General features: G+C 47.7%; 1 long non-coding RNA gene across 1 annotated transcript; it reads left to right on the forward strand.

The window, feature by feature from the left end:
• Positions 1–400: 400 nt before the first annotated feature.
• On the forward strand, positions 401–8,076 carry LOC125946759 (uncharacterized). The gene is made up of 3 exons (XR_007467855.1): positions 401–544; positions 3,779–3,851; positions 7,965–8,076. It is a non-coding gene; the product is annotated as an uncharacterized LOC125946759 (long non-coding RNA).
• Positions 8,077–11,919: the final 3,843 nt, after the last annotated feature.

An 11,919-nucleotide genomic window follows, 5' to 3' on the forward strand; every position in this document is an offset into this window, starting at 1 on the left:
GGGAGGTAGAGCTATACAGCTTCGCTGTAAAAGACAACTTGCCGCAGGTGGGAACCGGGTCCACATCTTCGGCTCTACGCGCGCGATGCTGTACCACTAAGCTACCGCAGCAGCCATCAATACGTCCACTTGTCATGGATATTCTTGTATGTGGGCTAGATGTAACACTGGTACTTTTAGCCAGCGTTGCTAGCAGCCCTGGTTGTGTAGATTCCACGGCTATACTCGTCGTTAGAGCATCGCGTCGTCGATAATTATCGACCGTGTCTCACTCTGTCTTTTGTTGGCGTGTGTATTATGAGCTACCGCGAGTTGACACTCGACCCACGTAGGAGTTTTGTTCGATCATTTAACGTTTGGACAACTTATCCGCAGGCTGATTTCGGCAACGCCAAGGTCCCAGTAGACTTCGAACTTCCCAAGGAACAGAGCCTGGGCAAGCTCAACTCCAGGCAGCCAAGCACGACGGCCGCCGACGTCATCCTCAAGGACAGTGCCACCGTGCTGCTCAAAGAGTTTGAGTACGACGGCAGCTGTACCGGCTGTGAGTATAGTGCGTCTTTAAGGAGGCAGCGGAAGCACTTGGTATAGTTACAAAGGCAGAAGCACATGTTTGTGAGTTTAATTACAGAGCAGCAATTGTTTCTTAAACCGGATGATTTGTGCCATACATCGACCGTCACCACTCCTGAGGCGAGATTCATAGCCGACCTTAGTCGATTCTTAGTCGACGTTCGGTATTGTACACCTCGAAATGATGTCGAGAAAAACTGAAATTATGACGTTTCCCTAACATCCCAGAACAATGAACGGGTGGATTCGGGATATTTCCCACTGCCCAGGGTTCTTCAACGTGAATTAATTCTAAAAACACCCGCGCATTCCGCCCTCACCTGAATGCAGTCGCCAGAGTGACTGCATTCAGGTGAGGGTACTTGCGACCTCGTGCTCGCCTTGACCACTGAGCCGCTGTATCGTGGATATTTTGAAAATTTTCCCATTCCAGTCCTTTTTCGTCACGCCACAGAAATATTTATCGCAGTCATTTTTCTACAAATGAACGAGAAAGGTAAAAGTCAAGGGCAGTTAGGTATCCCTACGTGGATGAATGGAAAAGCATTGCGACGTCCTCGTTGCGTACTTGTGGGGACATCCAAATGAGTCGGGCGCAGCTATATACTGACTGAGAAGTCGAAGTCGAAGGTTCGTCCATCTTAGCGCACGACGGAACTCGCCGGAATCAACAGATCTACTTGCAGCGCTTACAGCGCCGCGACGCGCGGCGCTATATATAGACCGGCCACCGGCGCGGTCTGTCTCTGTGACCACGTGACTTTTTCTACCATCGCCGATGACGCTACCGGATTTCCCGCGTCATTAGCGATATAATGTTTTCCCATTAAAATATTTAGTCAAGCTTACATAGAGTCGATTGAGGCTTGTTGTGCCAGTAAACGTTTGGAAGGCGATTCAACCTCCAGTTGAAGTCGGTGATGAAAGACGTAGTCTTCCTGAGCGAGTTGGGGGCAGATAGGGGCGAAGCCATTGCTCACGACACTCTATCGCGTCGTTAGCTCGCTTGTTCGCTCGTCGCGGGAAAGCAGGGGAAGGCGAGGGAGTTGCGCGTCCTCTTGGGCAAGCGATCGGCGGGTAGGATCCGAAGGTAGGAGGAAAAGGGGGCTGGCTCGTTCGTCGCACGTCACGCGGCCAGCCAATCGTGGATGATGCGGCGGACGAGAACATTTAAGCGGATTCCACGCCCACCAAAAAATAAATACACCGCCGACGCAGGCGAGCGTTCCGTCGAACGCAGATGGCGTTGACACCGATACACGAAGGCGAGAAGAAGTGGACGCGTTCGCTCTATGTATACGGCTGCCACTAAGGAACTCTGGGAAGGTAGTGATTGAAAGGGTGCGCGCTCTCGGTCAGCCCGCTTGAGGGGACGGGTGGCAAGAATGCAGAAATGCCAGTCTGTCACTCGCTCGTTCCTTCGTTGGGACTATTCGCTTATACTGACAATCATCGTCCATTGTTAGTGTTCAATTTTTATTCATTTATTTATTTTCCTAATTATTATTATATATATATATATAGATCCGGAACATCATCACGGTGACCAGTGGTGCCCGGGGCACATATCCGGTGGCATATATATTGGCCCACATTTTCAGGCTGCACCATCTCCGGGATCGGCCCACGAATGAGGCTAGAAACATACCCGCTACGGAAAAGTGGTGGTAACTCGCTCAGAAAGACTTGGAATTCTGGGGTTTTACGCGCCAAAACCACGATTTGATTATGAGGCACGCCGTAGTGAAAGACTCCGGTAATTTTGACCACCAGGGGATCTTTAATTTGCCCCCAATGCACGGGACACGGGCGTCTTTGCATTTCGCCCCTACTGTGTACACGTCTGGGGACATGCCCAGTTAGTATGCTACAGTGATTCGTACACCTCGCAGTTGGAACATTTGTAGGGATAGAGGGTAGAGTGTATAGCGTGAAATAAGCAGAAGTGTGGGAAAGTGTTAGTCTGAAGTTGACTCTCCCTTCGCGGTGGAGGGATTTGTGTCGAGGGGGGTAGATGCGGCGGGAGAGGCTATAGTGTTGGAGGATAGCGTTGCACTGAGAGGCGACCAGAGACAACTCTGGAAATCTCTATTGGGCCCTCATGTAAACTCCCACGAGAACCGAGTACCAGGCAAGGGAACATCCCTACCCACTATAAAAACCAGTGGGTTCCCGGCGGCACCGGGATTTTAAGCACCTATAGGCGGATGAATACGAGGTGGATGCTCTACCGCTAGGCCACCGCTACAGTCAACTGCACTGTGGATACTCTGCTCAAAATCTTTTCAGGTACGGCTGTCTTTTCCTGCGATGGTCGTGCGTCGTGCAGAGAAAGTGTCTTGGAAGTTTCAGAGAAGAACCACAGACGAGGTTTCCTTGAGGGCCCACATACAAGTACGACCAAACAATACTGCACATATGTAACGTTCAGAAGGCTACGGGAAAAAGTCTTCCCGTTTCATGGTTGCAACCCGAGCGACGCGAGGAGCCTGCGGAACATTTCATAGCCGCAGTTTGGCTATAGTACCAAACACCTCGCAGTGAGCCAATTTAGGTTAGTTTTCACTAATACGTTTTTTTCTTTCTTTTTTTTTTTACCTACCGCGTGCATGGCGAGTGATCGTCGATCGCGGCTGCGACTCAAATCAGTAACTTCGTGCCCACCACCAGCGCGATTGGAATTGCAAATTAAAATGATTAAAAAGATATATAGGGATGTTTACGCGTCAAAACCAAGATATCATTACGAGGCAGGCCGTGGGAACTCCGGAATAATTTTGATGGCCCGGGGCTCTAATGTGCTCCTAAATAAAAGTACATGAACGTTTTTTTTTTCTTTGATAGCGCCCCATCAAAATCCAGCCGCCGCAGCTAAGATTTCATCCCACGACTTCGCGTGCTTAGCAGCACAATGCTTTTGCCACTATAAGCCAGCGCAACAGGCGATAGCAGTTGACACTTTGCGAATTAGCCTTGTTTAGCTAATGCAGTTGTCGTTGTTTTATATATTCACTTTTTTTTTAATGTTGTTGGGTGTTATATAGGTACACTTGCGGAATGCAATCACTCATTTTTTCTCAACGCATACTCTGGATTCAGTCGAAAGGTAGGAGGGAGAAGGCGCTTAGCGCTTTCAGCAGGAGTCAAAGCACATGCTTTTTTTTTTCTTTCTCTTATCTTCCTTCCACTTGTTTTCTCGCAGCAGCGTTCTTCGTGGCGGCCCAAACATCACAGGCCAAGCCGGAGGACCTGATACACCTCGCATACGACAACGGAAAGTACGTGGATCTGTGACTCCGCACGTAACTTAAATTCAACTGCAAGGAAATCTGAGACCGCGTAAAGATCCTCGCTTACGATAGCGCATATATAGAGTTGACTCCATCAAAAAGTTTACGTTTGAAATACGAGCGGTTTCGCCGCGAAAAGCTCGCAGAAATAGGTGCTTTTAAACGCTAAACCGACAAACACGTTTTGTTTCGCAATAATTGTTAGTATTGTTTAGTAATTATTTCGGAAATGTGTGTCAATTATTTAATAGCTGTGGCACACGGCCAGAAAAATGGTATTCATTCGTTAATGCCGTAAGTTCCCTAATGCTTTTTTTAGGCGGAGCTGTGATACATCGAAATTTAATTACATTTGACGCGCTGATTTCAATGACAATGAAATGGTTTGAAGGCATCAAATAAAAAATAAGTATACATTTTACAAGTTTGATCTGCCTTCATGAATAGCGAAATGTAAAAGCAAGCAAACTTTGGTGCCATTAGCTTGAGTTTGTTTTGGTCTTTTACAAAGTTGCTACCGACCACAGCAAGTTCAGCCATTGAATGTGAAATCCGAAGCCCGAAAGTAAGATGGCGCCCGCGCCGTCCAAGCCGTATTCCAGCGCCGACCTGAGAAAGTTCGCCTTTACAACTCAATACAGGAGCGCTGTAGCTAAATGTTACGGATGAATTATGTTTTACATAATAGAAGCTGCTTCAAGTACTTTAATACTACTGCACTGCGCAGTCCATGGCGTTGAGAGCCTGACGCATTCCTGAAGTTGACTGAGTTCTGCTCGGGCAGCTCGTTTAGCAGCAGCCGCAGATGAAGCATTTACACCGTTTGTGTCGCCCATTGTTCAGAAATAAAACGTGAACACGGCAACGCGTCGCTCGTGCGGAACGCATTCTCTAGTAGCGGCGGCGCAGGCGATGTAGCGCATGCGCAGTGGGTCCGAAGTTCACGCCAACGCTTTGTTTCCATATATGGTATCGGTGGACGCGCTCGGTCGCCGCCGTAGAGACCAGCTCCTGCGGCACTCCGCTTTCCTCCTCCCTACCCTTTCGCCATACCCCCTTTCTCCGCCTTCCTCCTCGCCCTGTCTTCGATATCTCTATCATCGCCGCTGCGCTGCGCGTTCGCTCTTTCATCCTTCACTTTGCTCGTTCGCTCGGTTGCGCCGAAGGGCGTCGACGCTGAACGCAGGAACGGGCGCTTAAAGGCCTAACCACTCGCAGGCGTCGGCACGCGCCAATGCGTCAAATGCGTCAAAAGCGTCTGTCGCGAACAGGGTGACACGCCGCGACGCGCGGAGATTTTGCCGACTACCGATGCTATAATATTGGTGAAGCGTCGCCGGCGCCCACCATCCAGAGGCCGCGACGCCTCTGACTGCTATGCCTAAGATGGCCGCCGATGCGAAGACGCCGAAACCAACGATCGTCTGAGTTCTTTGGACGCACGACGCCCGCCACAGTGTTCCTGAAAGACAGTGTTTTGATGCTGGGCCGACAACGACACGACCGACGGTTGTGTGTGGTGGCAGTGCGACGAGAATTTTTGCCGAGTTTAAACGACGCCGACAAATCCAACCTGCCGACTGTCATTACGATCGTCTGCTAAAACATCGCACCGATGCATGATTGCGGCAACGCCTGTGCTTGTTGTATGTATACTTTGTTGTGCTCTAAACGAATGGGAACATGCTTTCGAAGTCCGAAGTGCGAATTGATGCCTCGTCTGGGTAATCAGCACTCGCCTACTGCCGATGTTGTTTACATTACGCGTAGGCCTAGCGCGTCCGTTGAGTTCATCACCAAGGAGTATCCGAGCCCAGCTGAGAAACACTGTCGAAGAAAAGGAATTTGCAGCTTCGTTTGGCGCTGCAGCGATTTGAAATATGGCTCTTCTGACTTCGAGTGGTGTGTGATGTGGTTAATGAACCGTCTGGAACTTCGGGTGGTGCACCGCGGCACTTTTCGTGTGTGAATTAATGTGGTCTCAGCTGACTCAAGTTTAACGGCCGAGTTCCCAGCGGCAAAGATAATTTTAGAAAGCGAAAGACACTAGTAGGTGAAAAATAGGAAGTACATCTTCAGCCATGCCGTCCGTTTCAGGTGAAAGTGCATTCTTCGATTCGGCATGTGAACTACAGTTCAGTACTAGTTCACAGTACTCCTTCACTCACTTGTTTCAGGTGCAGGCGTCGCATGGGCTAGTTGGGATAAATCGGTGGTGCAGCACTCAAGAACGCTGACGCACTGAAAGAAACATGACACAGCTCTGACAGGTTTGAGTCTGTGTGCCCTTGTACTTGAGCACTCCAAAAAGATATGATCTGTTTTCAATACGTACAGCCTCCCGAATTTTAGCTATATCGCGTGAACGCATGTCTTTTGCACCCTGATAATTCCTGCTCTAGGTGGCTGGCTATCAGGCGCTCTACCATACGGCCCCTCAGCCTTTTCTTTAGCCTTGCGAGCTGTCTAGAATGCCATGTTACCGCTAAGATTATTATTATTATTATTATTAAAATGATCACTACGGCCACAATTGACGTATTGAGGCCAGCGTGACACATAAGCATGACACTTCTGGAGCTTCGTGCGCTCTCACACTTCGAAATAGAGCACCGAAGATGTATGTCTTCTTGATAAAAATGGTCATGTCTCACGCACTGCTGATGTTCTAAATGTTTCTGTGAGTAAGGCATGTGTTTTAATTCTTTTGTACAGCGAAGCTGTCTTTGGTTAGGGTCCCATGCATTTTTCGTGCCCGTCAGCAAATCGGCGTGTGCAAAAACTCAGCTCCCGAATTTGATGCAAAATCGCTTCATTCTATGCAAAAGCTTATACGTCTCATCACTTGGATATGCATTTTCAGTAGACTAGTTATCAATAGGCAGCATTTTCAATATCAGTTGACCCTCAGGTAGATAATAAGGGTTTCTCAAAGATTTGCCGCTGTGCGACCCGCGTCGGCCATGTGTACGCTCACATCGCCCTCTCTTTGTCGTCGTTCTAAGCGCTTGCGTGCCTATAGTTTCCTTCCGCTCTCTCGGCGTGGCGGTCCCGTCGCGCGTGTCTAGGCTCCTCCGGCTCCCTGAGGTGGCGATAGTCTTCCACGCGAATGTATGCCGCCGATCAAGACTGCCGATCAAAATAAAAGCGTTTGGGCTTTTATCTTTCTTCGGGATGACCGCTGTCACCGCTCAAAAAGAAAATTTTCTCATACCTTTCATCTAAATGCTGTGTCACCTCTATGTCGTGGGCTTAACTGCTTCGCTTGTAATCAACCTTCACAGCAGGAAAATGATGCCTGATTTTCTTGATTATTTTCTCAGAACCTACTTTTTTCGCATTTCTTTCATACGACCTTTCATATTTCTAATAAAGATTTATCAATGATACTTTGCACACCTGTTTCTCATATAGTTGGTTGTGCAGTGAGCCTCCAAAAATAAAATCATTTCACAGCTTTTGATATAGCTTTTGATATGATGCGGCGTGATCGTGCAGGTGTTAGCAAAGCGATATCGCAAGCAATCTTGCAGACAGTCGACGACGCGGGCACGGAACACGAGCGCTGATGTCGATATCTTGTGCACTATTACTTCAAAGGTAGAAAAAAAAAACTGTTGCGGCAGGCGTACATTCAGTAATCAAACATGGCTTTTTTTTCTTTTATATCTAAAGATGCCTACAGATCGCTAACTTATGGTTTCAAGCTCAGTTTACAGCAGGTTGTTTGAGGCTGTACTTGGAAGGTGTAGTACAACGTGATCAAGCAACAGTGCGCCGCAGCTGAGGAGCCCGCGTTGGCGCGCGTTGGCGCGCGTCTGAGCTTGTGTCCTGCGGGCGCGTGTCCTTTTCCTCCAACCAACACGACGCGTTGGCTTGTCGGCGCGCCATGACGCGTGCTGACGCATGCCAGTGGTTGGGCCTTAGGAGCCGCGCTCTAAAATATCAAAATAATAATAAAGGTCATGTACTGAGATTTCGACGAACGCTAAAGGAATCCCATCTAGGCATAACTCTTATCGGTACAGTACAATTGAGCTGCAGTATTGTTTCAAAGCCATTGACACCAATAGTGATTCCACTCTCCGCACGCATGCGCAGGAGATCCGCGCTGGAGCGCTACGATAAGGTGGACGTGAATGTCAAGCTTCCCGAGGGCCACCACTGGAACGAGTTCGAATGGTTCTCGGTGTACTGCGATCGCAAGAAGGAGAGCTTTGCTGACATCGCCTGTCAACAAAGTGCTGGCTGAGGGTGTGCCCGTGCACAACCCGAAGTCTCTAATGAAAGTGTCAGACAGCGCAGGTAAATTCAGCATCTAGGTCTAAGGGAGAACGTTCCGATGTGGGACGGTGATCTATACAATGAACATCCGTGCCGTACATTTGTAAAGATGAACGTCGGCCTCACTGCACTGTATGTGTAAGGGCCTTGTACTCTCTCTTTATATCTTATCCCACCAGTCCTTGTTTGGCCAAAACACCTGTGTACTTAGATTTAGGTGCACGTTAAAGAACCCCGGGTGGTCGAAATTTCCGGAGTCCCCCACTACGGCGTGCCTCATAATCAGATTGTGCTTTTGGCACGTAAAACCCCATAATTTAATTTTATTTTTTGGCATGTTTAGAGAAGGAAGAACCAGAGCAAATAAATGACAAGGACAAAGACGCACTGCACTGTCCTGTGTACTTGACTTGCCTTTATTGCGCAATCAACTTTCTTCTTCGTTACGAGTCAACTTGGTCAAGAAAATCGCTTTCACCTGCCTATTCCCTCATTCACTAGTATGCGCAAGGCGCTGTGCGCTGAATGGCTTGCGGCATGTTCGTCTTGCATGCGTGTTTTCAGGCGTTATTCCGTGTGTCGTCCGCGAGCTAGACAGCTACGGTGTGATCAGGAGGATTTTCATTTCTCTGTACGCCAATTTCTCTCTCTATTTCATCACAGATGCTGTGATTATAGCAGTCACTGCCGACACAGAAACAGGGAGTATCCTGTATAAAAAAAGAAAAAAAAAGAAAGTAAGATTCGTGACGCAGGATTCCCTTGAAGGCTGCTTTAGGTATGTAATGGCATCTGACTCAAGTTACGCCACATTTAAGTCTGGACCGAAGCCGTGCTGTCAGATGACATCATCGCTAAATGGCGGACACGAATGGCTGCTCTCCCTCTGGGGGTTTGCACATATGGTTAGCATATCCATCGTCGTATGTGATCCCTTTCACTGAACCCAGCCTCTCTTAGGCAGAACAGCGAAGTGCGCAAACACTCGAGTACTTAAATTTAGGTGCACGTTAAAGAGCCCCAGGTGGTCCAAATTATCCCACAGTCCCCCACTATGCGGCGTGCCTCATAATCAGATCATGGTATTGGCACGTAAAACCTCATATTTTTTTCTTTAGGCACTGGAGCCATCCCGTTCGCAATAAAGATGCTTCCTTCATTCATGACAAATTAGCTAAAATCGACCACCTACACTACTTCTGCAGATGGGTTCGGCTACGACTGTGTTCCATATAAGCCATGCACTGAAACAAGAAGCGCTACCCAAACTTCTTCACAGCAACAAATATACGCTTTCAAGTGCATCGTTCTTTTAATAAAGCGAATAGCTTTAAAGAAGCGTTTTTCCATTCGCGTACATTCATCATCGATGTTTTCTGCAAATTTTTTTTTCCGAACGGTTTGCTCCAGTCATTGTGTGAGCACGTCATACAGTTACAGCACACAGCCGATGTCATCCACCTGCTTAATGATCTGACCCTCAGGGTCTGCTTCCATGCAGCTACCTCATCATTTCATTAGAAACATTAAGCTCATTGCATTATAAGAGCCCGATAACGATATAGTCCCGTGCGGCGGCATCAAAGTTATTAATGGACTACATATCAGTACACAACGGCCTTTTCGGCGTCAGTCACTTGTAACGAAAAAATGAGTTTCGTACTGTTTTAAAATTAATATGTAGTATACGTTGTGGGAAAATGTGCCAATTTAAACTTTTGATACGATCTATTGAAAAGGGTGTAATTACAGAGTTCTTTTATGCACCCGTTTCATTAATGCGCCTGTGACCAAATGGAAACTGACACTCGCACACGCAGATGATGGTCATCATCACCACTGACTCATGCGTTGCACTCCTCTCAACATGCCGCTCTCTTCACCATTCTATACCCGGAAGAACATTAAACATCACCTTCAACCTCGTGATCTCCCTGCGTCGACGTGTCACAGCGTGCATTCGAATGAACTGCCATTTGCACTTCGGCCTAGCTCGCAAAATAGGCGATGTAGGACATAATCATTGCACGACATAAAGTTGCAACATGTGCGGTATATAAACATCGCGTGAGATCGCTTCATCTGTCTGTGACCGTATATACTGATGCATAACTAAATTGACCGTATATATAGCCTGACCATGGTTTGTGCAGGTGTCGGTTCGGTGCCGGGTCCACTGTCGGTATTGTCACTATTCAGTTCGAGCGTGGCCGCAATGGTGGCGGCTGTCGCCGTTCGGCATTGCTTGGGTGAGCTCTTTTCCTCCCTCTCGTTACCTTCCGTGGCCCCTGTGATGATATGTTCCGGTTATTGAACGTGAGATGCGACCTGAATACGTGGCTCAAGTGCTAACTGCAACGAAATTAGACTTTGGAGAAATCTTTTTAATTAACCAGTACATACGACAGAATTCAATCTTGGCAGAGCTACAGGGCTGGCAAGTGTCTATTTTTTATTTATTACCAGCCTTTTACATATATCGTACAATGAGACGGTGCGTGCTCCTGGTGGTTACCGGATATCCGAGATGTTTCAGCGTGCCGCGTATACAGCTGTGGGCGCCGTCCCATCTCGGCGTTATTGCCGAGGAGCCAGCCGTGCGTTCTGAATCAAGGGTCATTGCCGCCATGTGGAGTTCTTTTTTTTTCGTGTAGTTACTAAGACTCAGAACAACATTTTCTTAGATGACAGCATCGAGATTGCACGGTGCAACAGACGACTGGTGCCTCTGGTGGCCAGTCGCCACAGCTACCCAATAAGACGAGTATGACGTCAGCCTCAATATTGCACGTGGTGCACTAACCGTTCTTCAATTAAGTGGTATCTTTTCTCTCTTTGAAATATGCGAAATACATCTGGAAGTGCAGGCCTGCGCAGCATGCGTACTGTGCGTGATGCAACGAGCAACCTTCTCGGTTCGGGTAAAACCGAGTTCGTGTTCTACGTCACTTACGGTGGCCTGCAATAGTGGTAATGGTGCCTCCAGTTTCGACATGAACGCACAAATTATCGCAAGTTGTTTCTAATGCATCCGTGTGGCATTCCGCGTACAATATTTTACACCGATACTTTTTTGTAGCTATACATTATCACTGTCAGTACTTTTTATGCACTTGAGCATTTCGCTGCATTTGGACTTCATAGAGGAAGGCTTCATATTTTTCGCAGAAGGTAGCGCGAAAGAGACACGGTCGCGTGGGCAGGGTACGAAGAAGAAGCGCTCAACTGTCCACTACAAGATTAAATTTGTGCGCAGAATTGGTTGTTAGCATGCTTGAGCCGAACGTCCACTCCTTCAGGAAGACACATTAATTTTCCGGGGTGGCTTCAGTAGATATCTGGTGATACAAAGCGTGGTGCCCGCTACATACGTATTCGTGTAGGTGAACATGCACCGGATTGCTTGGACCTCTCTTCAGGACTGGAGATAGACTGTCGGTAATGGTGAACTGTCTGCTCAGGAAGGCCAAGAATAATTATCCGGGAAAATTTAACCATGTAGTCGACAATCTAGCGCTCGTTCTTCATGCCCACCGGTGCGGTTTTTTTTTTCGCTACCCGGCCATTGCAATTATGCCTGACACATTAGATCATGGCAGATGGCTTACTAGTTCTTAATATTTTGTTAGTCAGTACGGAGACGGAGCCATAATCAGAAGAGGCTTGTTGCAATTGAGCTAAAACATCTGACTGCATGTAAACTAGTTCATGAAATGCAAGTGAGAAATGGTAAGCTAATTACAGCATATATAATGTTCTTACACACCATATA

This window comes from Dermacentor silvarum, chromosome 7, assembly GCF_013339745.2.
Source record: "Dermacentor silvarum isolate Dsil-2018 chromosome 7, BIME_Dsil_1.4, whole genome shotgun sequence".
Classification (NCBI taxonomy): Eukaryota; Metazoa; Arthropoda; class Arachnida; order Ixodida; family Ixodidae; genus Dermacentor; species Dermacentor silvarum.